The sequence below is a fragment of the Triticum aestivum genome, chromosome 7B, assembly GCF_018294505.1.
Source record: "Triticum aestivum cultivar Chinese Spring chromosome 7B, IWGSC CS RefSeq v2.1, whole genome shotgun sequence".
Taxonomy (NCBI): Eukaryota; Viridiplantae; Streptophyta; class Magnoliopsida; order Poales; family Poaceae; genus Triticum; species Triticum aestivum.
Window position 1 is genome coordinate 762,615,064 of NC_057813.1, and position 20,163 is coordinate 762,635,226.

At 43.7% G+C, this 20,163-nt stretch overlaps 1 pseudogene; it reads right to left on the minus strand.

Moving 5' to 3' along the window:
- Positions 1 to 2,630: 2,630 nt before the first annotated feature.
- LOC123158844 (disease resistance protein RGA2-like) lies at positions 2,631 to 13,671 on the minus strand (annotated as a pseudogene).
- Positions 13,672 to 20,163: the final 6,492 nt, after the last annotated feature.

Genomic DNA, 20,163 nt, shown 5'->3' on the forward strand with positions numbered 1-20,163 from the left:
TGATCTCCATCATCGTGTCTTCATGAAGTTGTCACGCCAACGACTACTTCTACTTCTATGGCTAACGCGTTTAGCAATAAAGTAAAGTAATTTACATGGCGTTGTTCAATGACACGCAGGTCATACAATAAATAAAGACAACTCCTATGGCTCCTGCCGGTTGTCATACTCATCGACATGCAAGTCGTGAATCCTATTACAAGAACATGATCAATCTCATACATCACATATCATTCATCACATTCTTCTTGGCCATATCACATCACATAGCATACCCTGCAAAAACAAGTCAGACGTCCTCTAATTGTTGTTTGCATGTTTTACGTGGCTGCTATGGGTTTCTAGCAAGAACGTTTCTTACCTACGCAAAACCACAACGTGATATGCCAATTGCTATTTACCCTTCATAAGGACCCTTTTCATCGAATCCGTTCCGACTAAAGTGGGAGAGACTGGCACCCGCTAGCCACCTTATGCACCAAGTGCATGTCAATCGGTGGAACCTGTCTCACGTAAGAGTACGTGTAAGGTCGGTCCGGGCCGCTTCATCCCACAATACCGTCGAAACAAGATTGGACTAGTAACGGTAAGCATATTGAACAACATCAACGCCCACAACTACTTTGTGTTCTACTCGTGCAAAGAATCTACGCAATAGACCTAGCTCATGATGCCACTGTTGGGGAACGTAGCAGAAATTCAAAATTTTCCTACGCGTCACCAAGATCTATCTATGGAGAAACCAGCTACGAGTAGAAGGAGAGTGCATCTACATACCCTTGTAGATCGCTAAGCGGAAGCGTTCAAGTGAACGGGGTTGATGGAGTCGTACTCGTCGTGATTCAGATCACCGATGATCCTAGTGCCGAACGCACGGCACCTCCGCGTTCAACACACGTACAGCCCGGTGACGTCTCCCACGCCTTGATCCAGCAAGGAGAGAGGGAGAGGTTGAGGAAGACTCCATCCAACAGCAGCATAACGGCGTGGTGGTGATGGAGGAGCGTGGCAATCCAGCAGGGCTTCGCCAAGCACCATGGGAGAGGAGGAGGAGGAGAGGCAGGGCTGCACCAACGAGAGATCAAATCGCGTGTTATGGGCAGCCCTATGCCTCACTATTTATAGGGGGAGAGGGGGCTGCGCCCCCCTCTAGGGTTTCCCTCCCCCAAGGGGTGCGGCCAGCCCTAGATGGCAAAGGGGGCGGCGGCCAGGAGGGAAAGAGTGGGGAGGCGCCCACTAGGTGGGCCTTAAGGCCCATCTGGACTAGGGTTTGCCCCCTCCCACTCTCCCTTGCGCCTTGGCCCCTTGTGGGGGGCGCACTAGCCCACCTAGGGGCTGGTCCCCTCCCACACATGGCCCACGCAGCCTTCTGGGGCAGGTGGCCCCACTTGGTGGACCCCCGGGACCCTCCCGGTGGTCCCGGTACAATACCGATATCGCCCGAAACTTTTCCGGTGACCAAAACAGGACTTCCCATATATAAATCTTTACCTCCGGACCATTCTGGAACTCCTCGTGACGTCCGGGATCTCATCCGGGACTCCGAACAACATTCGGTAACCACATACAAGCTTCCTTTATAACCCTAGCGTCATCGAACCTTAAGTGTGTAGACCCTACGGGTTCGGGAGACATGCAGACATGACCGAGACGTTCTCCGGTCAATAACCAACAGCGGGATCTGGATACCCATGTTGTCTCCCACATGTTCCACGATGATCTCATCGGATGAACCACGATGTCAAGGACTCAATCGATCCCGTATACAATTCCCTTTGTCTAGCGGTATTTTACTTGCCCGAGATTCGATCGTCGGTATCCAATACCTTGTTCAATCTCGTTACCGGCAAGTCACTTTACTCGTTCCGTAACACATCATCCAATGATCAACTCCTTGGTCACATTGCGCATATGATGATGTCCTACCGAGTGGACCCAGAGATACCTCTCCGTTTACACGGAGTGACAAATCCCAGTCTCGATCCGCATAAAACAATAGATACTTTCGGAGATACCTGTAGTGCACCTTTATAGTCACCCAGTTACGTTGTGACGTTTGATACACCCAAAGCACTCCTACGGTATCCAGGAGTTACACACTCTCATGGTCAAAGGAAGAGATACTTGACATTGGCAAAGCTCTAGCAAACGAACTACACGATCTTTGTGCTATGCTTAGGATTGGGTCTTGTCCATCACATCATTCTCCTAATGATGTGATCCCGTTATCAACGACATCCAATGTCCATAGCCAGGAAACCATGACTATCTGTTGATCACAACGAGCTAGTCAACTAGAGGCTCACTAGGGACATATTGTGGTCTATGTATTCACACGTGTATTACGATTTCCGGATAATACAGTTATAGCATGAATAAAAGACTGTTATCATGAACAAAGAAATATAATAATAACTTATTTATTATTGCCTCTAGGGCATATTTCCAACAATTTCTTGTAGTGGATTATCCTCTTATATAAAGTAAATCAGGGAATATGATTGTATAACAATATCCCATTGCCCAATTACATTCTCTAGAAGTTTTAGCTTCATTTTTTCTTATAACATTCATGGACAACCAACTGAGGCTATTGTGTTCTGAATGTCTGGGGTTGTGCTACCATAAGTTTAGCACCTTACATTGTACCATTTTGGCATGTCCACTTGAAACTGTGTCGGTTTCGCAAAACAGAAAATCCATTATAAAAGACCCTGCACAATTTTTTACCCGACATGTTTTGCATATCTTGTTTTTGATGCTTGCCTCTTACTATTGGATAGACTAAAACATTTTTCGGTCACTTTATCTTGTTGCAGTCTGATCAGATTCAGATGCTATGTTAGTTTTACAAAGTTGACCATATACATTATTTGGACTTATCCTTCGGAATTGAAATTGTGTTATGGTTTAAAAAAAATTCAAAGATTTAGATTATTGTTGCTTACCCAATCAGAAATGGCTTATGAAATGGAACTGCCATCCAAGAGTTTGCATAAGCCATTTCTGATTGGGTAAGCAACAATAATCTAATTATTTTTTGGTTCGTGTCTTCATGAAGTTGTCTCGCCAACTATTACTTCTACTACTATGGCTAACGGTTTAGCAATAAAGTAAAGTAATTACATGGCGTTTTCAATGACACGCAGGTCATACAATAAATTAAGACAACTCCTATGGCTCCTGCCGATTGTCATACTCATCGACATGCAAGTCCTGATTCCTATTACAAGAACATGATCAATCTCATACATCACATATATCATTCATCACATTCTTTTGGCCATATCACATCACATCACATAGCATACCCTGCAAAAACAAGTTAGACGTCCTCTAATTGTTGTTGCATGTTTTACGTGGCGGTTTCTAGCAAGAACGTTTCTTACCTACGCAAAAGCCACAAGGTGATATGCCAATTGCTATTTACCCTTCATAAGGACCCTTTTCATCGAATCCGATCCGACTAAAGTGGGAGAGACTGGCACCCGCTAGCCACCTTTATGCAACAAGTGCATGTCAGTCGGTGGAACCTGTCTCACGTAAGCGTACGTGTAATGTCGGTCCGGGCCGCTTCATCCCACGATGCCGCCGAATCAAGATAGGACTAGTAACGGTAAGCAAATTGAACAAACCAACGCCCACAACTACTTGTGTTCTACTCGTGCAAAGAATCTACGCAATAGACCTAGCTCATGATGCCACTGTTGGGGAACGTAGCAGAAATTCAAAATTTTCTACGCATCACCAAGATCAATCTATGGAGTAACTAGCAACGAGAGAGAGGGGAGTGCATCTTCATACCCTTGAAGATCGCGATGTGGAAGCGTTGCAAGAACGCGGTCGGTGGAGTCGTTCACTAAGCGATTCAGATTGCGGCCGAATTCGATCTAGGCACCGAACAACGGTGCCTCCGCGTTCAACACACGTACAGCCCGAGGACGTCTCCCATGCCTTGATCCAGCAAGGAGAGAGGGAGAGGTTGGGGAAGACTCCATCTAGCAGCAGCACAACAGCATGGTGGTGGTGGAGGAGCGTGGTGATCCAGCAGGGCTTCGCCAAGCACCGCGAGATATGAGGAGAAAGAGAGGTAGGGCTGCGCCAACAGGAGAAGAACTTCGTGTGTTGGGCTGCCCCTTTGCCTCCACTATATATGGGGGGGGGGGGGGGGGGGGCTGCGCCCCCACCTAGGGTTCCACTCCTAGGGGCGGCGGCCAGCCCTGGATCCCATCTAGGGGCGGCCAAGGGGGGGGAGGAGTGCCTCCCAAGTCAAGTGGAGGCCCTCCCCCTTAGGGTTTCCCCTCTCCCATGCGCATGGGCCTTGGGGGGGCTGGTGCCCCTAGCCCATTAAGGCTAGGGCGCCCCTTATAGCCCATGCTGCTGTATTGGACGTGGTGGAACATTTTCCGGACCTCCGGACCCCTCCGGAATCCTCCGGAACCTTCCGGAAGCTTCCCGGTACAATACCGGAAAAAACCGAACTTTTCCCGGAACCCGAACAACAACTTTCCATATATAAATCTTTACCTCCGGACCATTTCGGAACTCCTCGTGACGTCCGGGATCTCATCCGGGACTCCGAACAACATTCGGTAACCACATACAAACTTCCTTTATAACCCTAGCGTCATCGAACCTTAAGTGTGTAGACCCTACGGGTTCGGGAACCATGCAGACATGACCGAGACGTTCTCCGGTCAATAACTAATAGCGGGATCTGGATACCCATGTTGGCTCCCACATGTTCCACGATGATCTCATCGAATGAACCACGATGTCAAGGACTCAATCAATCCCGTATACAATTCCCTTTGTCTAGCGGTATTGTACTTGCCCGAGAATTGATTGTCGGTATCCCGATACCTTGTTCAATCTCATTACCGGCAAGTCTCTTTACTCATTCCGTAACACATCATCCCGTGATCAACCCCTTGGTCACATTGTGCACATTATGATGATGTCCTACCGAGTGGGCCCAGAGATACCTCTCCGTCAACCGGAGTGACAAATCTCAGTCTCGATTCGTGCCAACCCAACAGACACTTTTGGAGATACCTGTAATGCACCTTTATAGCCACCCAGTTACGTTGTGACGTTTGGTACACCCAAAGCATTCCTACGGTATCCGGGAGTTGCACAGTCTCATGGTCTAAGGAAATGATACTTGACATTAGAAAAGCTTTAGCATACGAACTACGATCTTTGTGCTAGGCTTAGGATTGGGTCTTGTCCATCACATCATTCTCCTAATGATGTGATCCCGTTATCAATGACATCCAATGTCCATGGTCAGGAAACCGTAGCCATCTATTGATTAACGAGCTAGTCATCTAGAGGCTTACTAGGGACATGTTGTGGTCTATGTATTCACACATGTATTACGGTTTCCAGTTAATACAATTATAGCATGAACAATAGACAATTATCATGAACAAGGAAATATAATAATAACCATTTATTATTGCCTCTAGGGCATATTTCCAACAGTCTCCCACTTGCACTAGAGTCAATAATCTAGTTCACATCACTATGTGATTGTAATGAATCCAACACCCATTGGGTTTGATCATATCTCGCTTGTGAGAGAGGTTATTAGTCAACGGGTCTGAATCTTTCAGATCCGTGTGTGCTTTACAAATCTCTAAGTCATCTCCTATATGCAGCTATCACGCGCCATTTGGAACTATTCCAAATAACAACTCTACTATACGAATCCGGTTTACTACTCAGAGTCATCCATATTAGTGTCAAAGTTTGCATCGGCGTAACCCTTTACGACGAACTGTTTTACCACCTCCATAATTGAGAAAATTCCTTAGTCAACTAGTTACTACGGATAACCTTGACCACTGTCCTGTGATCCATTCCTGGATCACACTTGTACCCCTTGACTGACTCATGGCAAGGCACACTTCAGGTGTGGTACACAGCATAGCATACTATGGAGCCTCCGTCTAAGCATAGGGGACGACCTTCGTCCTTTCTCTCTATTCTGCCGTGGTCAGGTCTTGAGTCTTACTCAATACTGACACCTTATAACACAGCCAAGAACTCCTTCTTTGCCGATCTATTTTGAACTCCTTCAAAATCTTGTCATGGTATGTGTTCGTTTGAAAGTACTATTAAGCGATTTTGATCTATCCTTATAGATCTTGATGCTCAATGTTCAAGTAGCTTAATCCAGGTTTTCCATTAAAAAACACTTTTCAAATAACCCTATATGCTTTCCAGAAATTCTACATCATTTTCGATCAACAATATGTCAACAACATATACTCATCAGAAATGCTATAGTGCTCCCACTCACTTCTTTGGAAATACAAGTTTCCAATAAACTTCGTATAAACCCAAAATCTTTGATCATCTCATCAAAGCATATACTCCAACTCCGAGATGCTTACTCCAGTCCTTAGAAGGATTGCTGGAGCTTTGCATACTTGTTAGCATCTTTTAGGATTGACAAAACCTTCTGGTTGTATCACATACAACCTTTCCTCAAGAAAATCGTTGAGGAAACAATGTTTTGACATCCTATCTGCAAGATTTCATAAATAATGCAGGAACTGCTAATATAATTTCAACAGACTCTTAGCATCGTTACGAGTGAGAAAGTCTCATCATAGTTAACTCCTTGAACTTGTCGGAAAACATCTTAATGACAAGTCGAGCTTTCTTAATGGTGATACTTACCATCATTGTCTGTCTTCCTTTTAAAATCCATTTGTACCCAACAGCCTTACGACCATCAAGTAGTTCTTCCAAAGTCTATACTTTGGTTTCATACATGGATCCTCTCTCGGATTTTATGGCCTCGAGCCATTCGTTGGAATCCGGGCCCACCATCGCTTCTCCATAGCTCGTAGGTTCATTGTTGTCCAGCAACATGACCTTCAAGACCGGATTACCGCACCACTCTGAAGCAGTATGCGTCCTTGTTGACCTACGAGGTTTGGTAGTGACTTGATCCGAAGTTTCATGATCACTATCATCAGCTTCCACTTCAACTGGCGTAGGCGCCACAAGAACAACTTCATGTGCCCTGCCACACACTAGTTGAAGTGACGGTTCAATAACCTCATCAAGTCTCCACCATCCTCCCACTCAATTCTTTCGAGAGAAACTTCTCCTCGAGAAAGAACCCGATTCTAGAAACAATCCCTTTTGCTTCCGGATCTGAGACAGGAGGTATACCCAACTATTTTTGGGTGTCCTATGAATATGCATTTATCATCTTTGGGTTCGAGCTTATCAGCCTGAAACTTTTTCACGTAAGCGTCGCAGCCCCAAACTTTATAAGAAATGACAGCTTAGGTTTTTCTAAACCATAGTTCATATGGTGTCATCTTAATGGAATTGTGTGGTGCCCTATTAAAGTGAATGCGGTTGTGTCTAATGCCTAACCCATAAACAATAGTGTTAATTTGATAAGAGACATCATGGTATGCACCATATCCAATAGGGTGCAGTTCTGATGTTCGGACACACCATCACACTATGGTGTTCCAGGCAGGATTAGTTGTGAAACAATTTCCACAATGTCTTAATTGTGTGCCAAACTCGTAACTCAGATATTTATCTCTATGATCATATCATAAACATTTTATCCTCTTGTCACGACGATCTTCAACTTCACTCTGAAATTACTTGAACCTTTCAATAATTCAGATTTGTGTTTCATCAAGTAAATATACTAAGAATCTACTCAAATCATCTGTGAAGTAAGAGCATAACGATATTCACTGTGTGCCTCAGCACTCATTGGATTGCACACATCAAATGTATTACTTCCAACAAGTTGCTCTCTTGTTCCATCTCACTGAAAACGAGGCCTTTCAGTCATCTTGCCCATGTGGTATGATTTGCATGTCTCAAGTGATTCAAAAACAAGTGAGTCCCAACGATCCATCTGCATGGAGTTTCTTCATGCGTATATACCAATAGAAGTGGTTCGCATGTCTCAATCTTTTCAAAAACGAGTGAGTCCAAAGATCCATCAATATGGAGCTTCTTCATGCGTTTTATACCAATATGACTTAAGTGGCAGTGCCACAAGTATGTGGTACTATCATTACTATCTTATACCTTTTGGCATGAACATGTGTATCACTACGATCGAGATTCAATAAACCATTCATTTTAGGTGCAAGACCGTTGAAGGTATTATTCAAATAAACAGAGTAACCATTATTCTCCTTAAATGAATAACCGTATTGCGATAAACATAATCCAATCATGTTTATGCTCAACGCAAACACCGAATAACAATTATTTAGGTTTAACACCAATCTCGATGGTAGAGGGAGCAGGCGATGCTTGATCACATCAACCTTGGAAACACTTCCAACACACATCGTCATCTCACCTTTAGCTAGTCTCCGTTTATTCCGTAGCTCTTTTATTTCGAGTTACTAACACTTAGCAACCGAACCGGTATCTTAATACCCTGGTGCTACTAGGAGTACTAGTAAAGTACACATTAACATAATGTATATCCAATATACTTTTATCGACCTTGCCAGTCTTCTTATCTACCAAGTACCTAGGGTAATTATGCTCCAGTGGTTGTTCCCCTTATTATAGAAGCACTTAGTCTCGGGTTCTGGTTCAACCTTGGGTTTCTTCACTAGAGCAGCAGCTGATTTGCCGTTTCATGAAGTATCCCTTCTTGCCCTTGCCCTTCTTGAAACTAGTGGTTTCACCAACCATCAACAATTGATGCTCCTTCTTGATTTCTACTTTCGCGGTGTCAAACATCGCGAATACCTCAAGGCATCATATCTATCCCTGATACGTTATAGTTCATCACGAAGCTCTAGCAGCTTGGTGGCAATGACTTTGGGGAAACATCACTATCTCATCTGGAAGATCAACTCCCACTCGATTCAAGTGATTGTTGCACTCAGACAATCTTAGCACAAGCTCAACGATTGAGCTTTTCTCCCTTAGTTTGCAGGCTAAGAAAATCGTCGGAGGTCTTATACCTCTTGACGTGGGCACGAGCCCGAAATCCTAATTTCAGCTCTTGGAACATCTCATATGTTCTACGACGTTTCAAAAAATGTCTTCGCTACCTCAATTCTAAACCGTTTAACATTATGCACTGAACTATCACGTAGTCATCAAAACGTGTATGTCAGATGTTCGCAACATCCACAAACGACGCTCGAGGTTCAGCACACCGAGCGGTGCATTAAGGACATAAGCCTTCTGTGCAGCAATGAGGACAATCCTCAGTATACGGACCCAGTCCGCATAATTGCTACTATCAACTTTCAACTAAAATTTTCTCTAGGAACATATCTTAAACAGTAGAACTAAAGTGCAAGCTACGACATAATTTGCAAAGTCCTTTTGACTATGTTCATGATAATTAAGTTCATCTAATGAACTCCCACTCAGATAGACATCCCTCTAGTCATCTAAGTGATACATGATCCGAGTCAACTAGGCCGTGTCCGATCATCACGTGAGATGGACTAGTCATCATCGGTGAACATCTCCATGTTGATCGTATCTACTATACGACTCATGTTCGACCTTTCGGTCTCTTGTGTTCCGAGGCCATGTCTGTACATGTTAGGCTCGTCAAGTCAACCTAAGTGTTTTGCGTGTGTAAATCTGGCTTACACCCGTTGTATGTGAACGTTAGAATCTATCACACCTGATCATCACGTGGTGCTTCGAAACAACGAACTTTCGCAACGGTGCACAGTTAGGGGGAACACTTTCTTGAAATTGTAAAGAGGGATCATCTTATTTATGCTACCGTCGTTCTAAGCAAATAAGATGTAAACATGAAAAACATCACATGCAAATCATAAAGTGACATAATATGGCCAATATCATCTTGCGCCTTTGATCTCCATCTTGAGGCACGACATGATCACCTTCGTCACCGGCATGACACCATGATCTCCATCATCATGATCTTCATCATCGTGTCTTCATGAAGTTGTCTCGCCAACTATTACTTCTACTACTATGGCTAACGGTTTAGCAATAAAGTAAAGTAATTACATGGCGTTTTCAATGACACGCAGGTCATACAATAAATTAAGACAACTCCTATGGCTCCTGCCGATTGTCATACTCATCGACATGCAAGTCCTGATTCCTATTACAAGAACATGATCAATCTCATACATCACATATATCATTCATCACATTCTTTTGGCCATATCACATCACATCACATAGCATACCCTGCAAAAACAAGTTAGACGTCCTCTAATTGTTGTTGCATGTTTTACGTGGCGGTTTCTAGCAAGAACGTTTCTTACCTACGCAAAAGCCACAAGGTGATATGCCAATTGCTATTTACCCTTCATAAGGACCCTTTTCATCGAATCCGATCCGACTAAAGTGGGAGAGACTGGCACCCGCTAGCCACCTTTATGCAACAAGTGCATGTCAGTCGGTGGAACCTGTCTCACGTAAGCGTACGTGTAAGGTCGGTCCGGGCCGCTTCATCCCACGATGCCGCCGAATCAAGATAGGACTAGTAACGGTAAGCAAATTGAACAAACCAACGCCCACAACTACTTGTGTTCTACTCGTGCAAAGAATCTACGCAATAGACCTAGCTCATGATGCCACTGTTGGGGAACGTAGCAGAAATTCAAAATTTTCTACGCATCACCAAGATCAATCTATGGAGTAACTAGCAACGAGAGAGAGGGGAGTGCATCTTCATACCCTTGAAGATCGCGATGTGGAAGCGTTGCAAGAACGCGGTCGGTGGAGTCGTTCACTAAGCGATTCAGATTGCGGCCGAATTCGATCTAGGCACCGAACAACGGTGTCTCCGCGTTCAACACACGTACAGCCCGAGGACGTCTCCCATGCCTTGATCCAGCAAGGAGAGAGGGAGAGGTTGGGGAAGACTCCATCTAGCAGCAGCACAACAGCATGGTGGTGGTGGAGGAGCGTGGTGATCCAGCAGGGCTTCGCCAAGCACCGCGAGATATGAGGAGAAAGAGAGGTAGGGCTGCGCCAACAGGAGAAGAACTTCGTGTGTTGGGCTGCCCCTTTGCCTCCACTATATATAGGGGGAGAGGGGGGGGGGGCTGCGCCCCCACCTAGGGTTCCACTCCTAGGGGCGGCGGCCAGCCCTGGATCCCATCTAGGGGCGGCCAAGGGGGGGGAGGAGTGCCTCCCAAGTCAAGTGGAGGCCCTCCCCCTTAGGGTTTCCCCTCTCCCATGCGCATGGGCCTTGGGGGGGCTGGTGCCCCTAGCCCATTAAGGCTAGGGCGCCCCTTATAGCCCATGCTGCTGTATTGGACGTGGTGGAACATTTTCCGGACCTCCGGACCCCTCCGGAATCCTCCGGAACCTTCCGGAAGCTTCCCGGTACAATACCGGAAAAAACCGAACTTTTCCCGGAACCCGAACAACAACTTTCCATATATAAATCTTTACCTCCGGACCATTTCGGAACTCCTCGTGACGTCCGGGATCTCATCCGGGACTCCGAACAACATTCGGTAACCACATACAAACTTCCTTTATAACCCTAGCGTCATCGAACCTTAAGTGTGTAGACCCTACGGGTTCGGGAACCATGCAGACATGACCGAGACGTTCTCCGGTCAATAACTAATAGCGGGATCTGGATACCCATGTTGGCTCCCACATGTTCCACGATGATCTCATCGAATGAACCACGATGTCAAGGACTCAATCAATCCCGTATACAATTCCCTTTGTCTAGCGGTATTGTACTTGCCCGAGAATTGATTGTCGGTATCCCGATACCTTGTTCAATCTCATTACCGGCAAGTCTCTTTACTCATTCCGTAACACATCATCCCGTGATCAACCCCTTGGTCACATTGTGCACATTATGATGATGTCCTACCGAGTGGGCCCAGAGATACCTCTCCGTCAACCGGAGTGACAAATCTCAGTCTCGATTCGTGCCAACCCAACAGACATTTTCGGAGATACTTGTAATGCACCTTTATAGCCACCCAGTTACGTTGTGACGTTTGGTACACCCAAAGCATTCCTACGGTATCCGGGAGTTGCACAGTCTCATGGTCTAAGGAAATGATACTTGACATTAGAAAAGCTTTAGCATACGAACTACGATCTTTGTGCTAGGCTTAGGATTGGGTCTTGTCCATCACATCATTCTCCTAATGATGTGATCCCGTTATCAATGACATCCAATGTCCGTGGTCAGGAAACCGTAACCATCTATTGATTAACGAGCTAGTCATCTAGAGGCTTACTAGGGACATGTTGTGGTCTATGTATTCACACATGTATTACGGTTTCCAGTTAACACGATTATAGCATGAACAATAGACAATTATCATGAACAAGGAAATATAATAATAACCATTTTATTATTGTCTCTAGGGCATATTTCCAACACTGCTACCCACATGTTAACCAAGTCCTTAGTGGAATAAAGGCGGCCTTTTGGAAATAAACTGCAATACAGAAAACACCTCTGCAGAATTGGATCTAGTTTCTCGTAACTCAACAGAAGTGCACTACTGGGATTTCTTAAGTTGTCAAGCCTTAGAGCATCTTCCCATGCAGCCTTATCCTTTTTACTGCTCAGCTGCGACCCCACAATTTTAGCTGCCAGAGGAGATCTTCCAAGTATTTTAGCAAGCTTCTCTGCAATAGTTTCTAGCTGCTCACGCAATCTTTGTTCTCGGATTGTTGTGCCACAAAATGCATGGTCCTTGAAGAGTGCTAAGATATTTCTATCTTCCATGTCTTTCAAATGAATAATTTCATTACAACAAAGAGGAGCTGGGAGTACATCTGATCGAGAAGTTACCAAAACTTTGCTTCCGACCTGTTGAGTTACCAAGAAGACAATATTTTCTCCCACGCCATCTCATTGGTGTTTTCTTCAAACCAAACATCATCCAACACAAGAAGGTATCTCTTTGATTTTTCCAGTATGTCCCTTAATATGCATTGGAGAGTATCAAGATTATCAACAGATGGACATTGCCCTCCTTTTGTTGATTCAATAATCAATCGTGTATGGCCACTGACATCAAGTCTGCGTGAGATGCAGACCCACATCCTGACTTCAAAACGTTCTTCGACCCTCTTGTCATTGTAAACATATTGCGCCAAGGTGGATTTTCCCATGCCTCCAAGCCCAACAATGGCTAGACCAGAATACCTACTTGCATCAGACTCAGCAACAATCTGTTTGGTAAGAAGATCTATAATATCATCACGATCCTTGTCATGACCGATCACTTTCGGAGGTGCAAACGATGTGTCAAGTTCCTTCAACTGGTCAAGCAACCGTTTGTTCTTTGGGAGCAGATTGGACAGCCTGCTCGACGCAATACACAAATGCTTCATAATACCATCGCTGGAAGATCCATGCTCCGGTGAAGAGTCCTTCCCACTCTCTTCTTACTCATGCTCATCTAGCAGGTCCTTAGCTCTATAGAAGGCATCTTTGAGCTTCTGGATCCACTTTTCCAGCATTGCCCTGTGTGGGCCCTTGTTAGCTGCTTCAACTAGTAGAGCAAACTGCGGAATGATGTTGGTCTCCAGTTCATCAAGCTCACTCACCATGTCCACACCAAGACACCTTGCAGGGTCAGCCAGGAGATTCTTCAAGATCGGTGATACCACCAACTGTAGGCCAGCCCGTACGCCAGCCAGAGCCAGTGCCACCTCCGCCATGGAAAGCACACCGTTGATATTAAGGGAGAATGTATCTTTTTTGTGTGTCTTGGAAGTAGAAAGACACGGTGGGAAAATTGGGATTTTTTTTTGAGGAATGAAAATAGGGAATATAACAAAGCAAAGATGGGAAATAGATAAAATTACTCCAAAGGCAGGTTTTTTTGTGTGTATTCACAGAATCATCTATTTGGTTGGTGGAGGAGATGAAAAAATGTATCTGGAGGGTAAAACGAGATGGAATGGATGGGTAAAGACACTAAACAAAATGGATGAACATGGAGAAGTACATAATAGCCAAGGGGAGCCTGGAGTGGAAATCAAAGGTTTTTGATAGCAATACTTGAAAACCCTGCTGGAGTAGAAAACAAGGAAATAAATCATACAAGTTCTTCTTCTTGCGTTTGTGCAAGTGGATGTATTTGAAGAAGAAGACTAACAGGGACAAGAAAGAAAACAAAGGGCAGCGAGCTTACACAGATGACCAAGGCAGCGAGCGATTGCTAGAGCCGGTGTGACGATGAAGGGGAATGGGAGATTGCGAGAGAGGCAAATTGGAGGCAGCACTAGACCGTAAGAGAATGGCTCTCCAATGGGGATCAAATGACGTTTAAAATACAAGAAGTGGCCAGATCAAGCTGCCGGTCTAAGCTATATCTAATAAGAAGTAAGTGCTCATTTGTTCATCTTTTGATGTTAGTGGATCAAAGAGGGTTTGTTGGCGCCAGGGAGTAAACCGAGGTAACCCAGGTTTCCACTGGGATGGACATCAGTCGGCGGTTAATTCAAAGTACCGGTTCTGCAAACATGAGATCATCCACAAGATAGAAACACTTTGCGTATATTTATGACAAATTGAAGCGGTTAATTCAAAGTACCAGTTCTGCAAACATGAGATTAGCCACAAGATAGAAACACTTTGTGTATATTTATGACAAATTGAAGCGGTTAATTGAAAGTACAAGATTGAAACATACACTTCGTTTACGTTTAAGTTTTTAACCCGAAGGTTCACCAATCTGAATTTCAGTAGCTTTTTTTTATTTGAGGGGTATATGAATCTCAGTAGCTATTTTGCATACCGTGTAGGAGTAGAAGAATTCATGAACTACCCTGTGCTGGTACTGGTAGCACATCAAAAGCAAGAAAGTCAGTGAAATTCGTTTCAAAAAATATGAACAAAATGGTAGGTAGGTAGGTCACCTTACCTGCTTCGTTTTTCTTTCTTTTCCATCGCCATCAATGGGCCATTTTTTTGTGATTTCCAAGCGCCTTCCTTGGCTCTAGTTTTGAAAGCTGTGACAAAGAATAAAATACCATCTCTTTATGCCTCAAAAGAATAAATTGCAACTGGGTAATAATGATATGCATCAAAAGAATAACACTACAGGCAGATTATGACAAACTGTACTAGCAGTTTGCTACCTGATTGTCGCCTAAAAAAACGGTTTGTTACCTGCTTCTGTTTGTTTTCCATCGCCATGAGTGGCCGGTTGGCTTCCAGGAGCAAATTGGTGATAGTAGGTGAAGTATATAATTGCGTCAAGGCATAATCAGCAGTAAACATATATAGGTTTCCAAGAAGAAATTAGTAACATGCAGGTTTGATCCTCCACGAAAAAAAGGAACAAAGAAGATTGCATCTTGAATGAATTCTAAGGATGAGGAAGAAATTGAATCTAAGGATGTTCATCCTTCTGGTTTTCTGAGCTTCACTCCAACAAAACCCCTTGTGGGGACTGCTAAAGGGACAACCAATTCTGGTGGGAAACTTGAAAGTATGGAGTATTGTGAGAGTATTCTTAGATCTGTTGACTTTTCTGAGTCTGATGAAGAAGATTCCAAGGGTGATGAACTAGAGACTCTTCCATCTGAAGCTGTCGAGGCCATACAAAATATCTCTTTGAAGGGATCACTGCTGGAAACCCTTAATCATGCTCAGGATCAGGGGCTGGTCACTGGGAAAAGCAAATGGGGGCCTGTCCTGGTTCAGAAACCTACTACTAGGGGACATGTCAATGTGAATATCATGGAAAAAGCTGTTGCGTACAAGAGGAAGCAGAATCTAAAAATCCCTAAAACTTTCAAAGGTAAATCCTTCACTAACACTGATCATAACACTTTGTTTAACCAAATGAGTAAAATTGATTTATGCATTGGGGGTGATGATGCTAATAGACATGAAACCATTGACATTTTGATTGCTGGGGAAAAAGAGAGATGCTTGGCTTTTGCCAATAATAACCCTGAAATTGTTCTTCGAGATAATCTTGAATTAGACCATGATGATTTGGTTGGGACCCCTTTGGTTGGTTGCTCTCTCAAGCCAGTGGGCACTGCTGATGCCTTGAGGAGAACTACAAATGTATTAAAAAAAGCTATGCCTTGTGGTCTGTCTCACCCTTTCAAAGTTACTTAAATGATAGGACTCACTTGGAATATTAGAGGGCTTGGTCAGTCTGGAAAAGTTCAGTGCCTTTGTGATACTATTTCTCGATCTAATCCTGATTTTATCGGGTTTCAAGAGACTAAGAGAGAGATTATTTTTGAGGGTTTCCTCAAAGCTATTGATAGGACTAATCATTTTGAATGGCATTATTTACCTGCTATTAATACTACTGATGGGATCCTTCTGGGTCTTAGGAAAAGTTTATTTGAAACCATTGGTTTTGTTAATCATGAGTTTTCTATTAAGGCCACTGTTAAAAACAAGGAGGATGGTTTTGTTTGGCACTTGGTGATATGGTATGGCTCTGCATATCCAGAGTTTAAAATGGATTTTCTGGCTGAACTTCATGATGTCTAAGACTCTGCATCCTATCCTATTTTAATATGTGGTGACTTCAACCTGGTCAGGAATGAGAGGGAGAAGAGTAGTGGATTAGTTAACCATCATACCACCTTCCTATTTAATGATTGGATTAATAGATGGGGACTGCTGGAGATTTCTATCTCTAATAGGGGCTTTATTTGGTCTAATAATCAAGATAACCCTATTTTTGCTGTGTCGGATAGAGTTTTTACCTCTGTGGTCTGGGATTCTCACTTCCCGATGTCCTCCCTAACTGCCCTTCCTAGAGTGGGGAGTGACCATACCCCCTTAGTAATAGATACTGGAGGGAGGAAATCATTCAGTCCTAAGATGTTCAGATTTGAGAAATGGTGGCTGTCACAACCTGGCTTCCAGCAGATGGTTTGTGAGACATGGTCGACTGCTTCTTCCTCTATCTCTTCTGTAGATAATTGGCTATCTAAAACCAGACTACTTAGGAAGAAGACAAAAGGCTGGGCAATTAATATTGAGGCTGCTTTAAGAAAAAAGAAAAAAACCCTCCTTATGGAGTTTGACTTGCTTGACGTTCTATCTGAATCCCAGTAGTTATCTGTTGCTGATCATGATAGAATGAAAGCTGTGAAAACAAACTGGAAGAGATTTGGAAAAAAGAGGAAACTGCCTTCTGGCAGAAATCCAGAGACAGAAAAATTCTTGAAGGGGATCGCAACAATGCTTATTTCCAAGCCCTAGCAAATCACAGGCATATGAAGAACCATCTTTCTGAACTAGTGGGTCCTTCTGGACCTGTGACTTCCACTGAAAGCATGCCGGGAGTAGCCACTGATTTTTACAAAGACTTATTTGCTTATGAACCTAAACCAGATTTACACTTAGGGACTGGTTTTTGGTCTGAGACAGAAATGATCAGTGAGGAAGAACGGAGAGACTTAAGATCCTTTTCTAAGGAAGAGATTAAAGAAGCAATTATGAGCTCTTATGCCTGTGGGGCTCCTGGCCCTGATGGGCTGTCTTTCCTTTTTTATCAAAACTTCTGGGATCTTATTAAAAATAACTTTATGTGGATGGTCAGGGATTTCGAAAATGTGGATTTGGGCATTTATAAGCTTGATTATGCCATCATCACCCTTACCCCTAAAATTACCCAGGCCAGAGAGATGAAAAACTTCAGACCTATTAGTCTTAGTAATTGGGCTGTGAAAATCTTCTCTAAGGCCATGAATACTAGGGTTTCCCCTATTTGTGATAAAATCATTTCACACAACCAAACTGCTTTTATTAAAGGGAGATTTATTTTAGAGAGTGTGGTGATGGCCCATGAAGTTATTCATGAGGTTCACAGAACTAATTCCAGTGGGTTGATTCTTAAACTTGATTATGAGAAAGCCTATGATAGAGTCAGCTGGGATTTCTTGGAGGAAATGCTTCTTTCTAGAGGTTTTGGGGTTAAATGGGTTGCCTGGGTTCTCAGCACCTTGAAACATGGACCTTCCAAGTTAGGATTAATGACACTAATGGGACACATTTTGTGGGGAAAAAGGGATGAAACAAGGTGACCCTCACCCCCCGTGTTATTTAACTTGGTGGCTGATGTCTTTTCTAAGATGCTAGTGAAAGCTGTCAATAATGGGTTAATTGGTGGGCTCCTCCCACATGCCATCCCTAGTGGGGTGGTTAGTTTGCAATATGTTGATGATACCATTTTGTTCATCCAGGATTCTGTTGAGTATGCCAAAAATTTGAAATGGATTCTGACCTATTTTGAGAAGCTTTCTGGCTTAAAAATCAATTTTCATAAGAGTGATTTGCACACCATCCATGTTTATGATGCAATGTCCAGAGAATTTGCCCAGATTTTTTGCTGTCAATTTGGTGAATTTCCCTTCAAGTACCTTGGTGTGCCCCTGCACTTTAAAAAACTTAGAAGGGAAGACTTGCAGCCTATCATTGATAGGATTATTAGAAATATTGCTGGCTGGCTAGGCAAGCTCTTATCTTATAGAGACAAGCTGATCTTACTAACCACCTGTATTGCTAGTATTCCCTCTTTCTCATGGCCATGATGAAATTTCCCAAATGGGCTATTGACATGATTACCTCCCAAATGTCTCACTTTTTTTGGGGTAATGTGGGTGATGTTCATAAATATCACCTAGGTAACTGGGGCCTTGTGGCTCGAAAGAAAGAGTTTGGTGGTTTGGGTGTCCCCAATCTCAGGGAGTTTAATACGGCTCTCCTGGTTCATGGGGGAAAAGTTCTATGATGGGAGGGAGGGAGATTGGAAAAAACTTCTGTGCTTTAAATATGCTACTGACAAACCAAATTTTTTTATGCTAAACCTGCCTTGGATCTCCATTTTGGAAAAACATCTCCTGGGCTTTTGCTGCTGCAAAAAACTTTTGGAGATGGAACCCTGGAAATGGGGAACATATTGCTTTCTGGCATGATAATTGGGTTGGGGGATGTTCCCTGAAAACTGCCTTTTTGGGATTTGTATGCTATCTGTCAACAGCAGGATGCCACTTTATCCCAGGTTTGGGATGGGGTGCAACTGCGTCTCACCTTCAGGAGATGTGTGGATGAGTCCATGTTACATAAGTGGAACATGTTAGTTGACTTGGTTAAACAAACTACTCTATCCGTCCAATCAGATAGCCCCGTCTGGGGCTTGGAGTCGAACGGTCAATACTCTATTAAATCCTTTTACATGTTGATTAACTTTGGTGGGATGTCCTATGATATTAGAGATTTCATATGGAAGATTAAAGTCCCCCCAAATATCCATGTTTTCTTGTGGTTGATGTATAATAACAAAAGCTTGACTAGAGATAATCTTGCCAAAAGAAGACATGTAGAAGATAAAACATGTGTGTTTTGTGCTGAACCAGAATCCATTCAACACCTATTGTTTGATTGCATTGTTGCGACCGAGATCTGGGCTGTGATTGCCGAAGCTTTTAACATTACCCCTCCTGTATCTTTTGAATCTTTAGCTTCCTTCTGGAAGAAGACAAAACAATGTGAACCTATTAATACCGCCACATCTGCTACCTTGTGGTGCTTATGGCGTTTGTGCAATGGTTTTGTTTTCCAGGGGAGAAGCTGGCAAGATATGCGCTGTGTGCTGGACCAGGTGGGGGCAACAATCAAGCAGTGGAAAATCTTATCTTCAGAGGTCTAGGGTGCTCTACTTCTCTGGTGCTTAAGGCTTTTGGATCGGCGAAGAGGGGAACTGCTTAGAATTGCCTGGATTAGCTAGATGAACAAGTGGACTATCTACCTTTGAATGGAAAAACTCTCTGTGAGAGATGTAATAGGGATGTAGTTTTAAAACCTTGATGTGTGTTCTGTGGCAACTACTTTTGGTTGTCGCCGAGAGCTGTTTAACAGTCTGATTCTGTCATGGTTGCCTTGGCTTTAATAAAAGTTGGGGCTGGGGGCAACCCCTTTATTTTCAAAAAAAAAATAAAAATCAGTGGGCCTAATTGAGTTGTCAAAAAAGACAAAGTGCATCAAGCCTCTGCATTGCGTCTGCTAAGGGGCACCAACAGCAGCCTCCTTCCAGGGGTAGGATGGAGCTCACCTGCTAAGGGCAAATGAATCCTCACCTGAACTGACCTGACCATAGCGGCCGCGCCCACTGCGAAGAACAACCGCCTCCTCCTCGTGGCGACCCTAGCAGATCTAAGAGAGAGCTG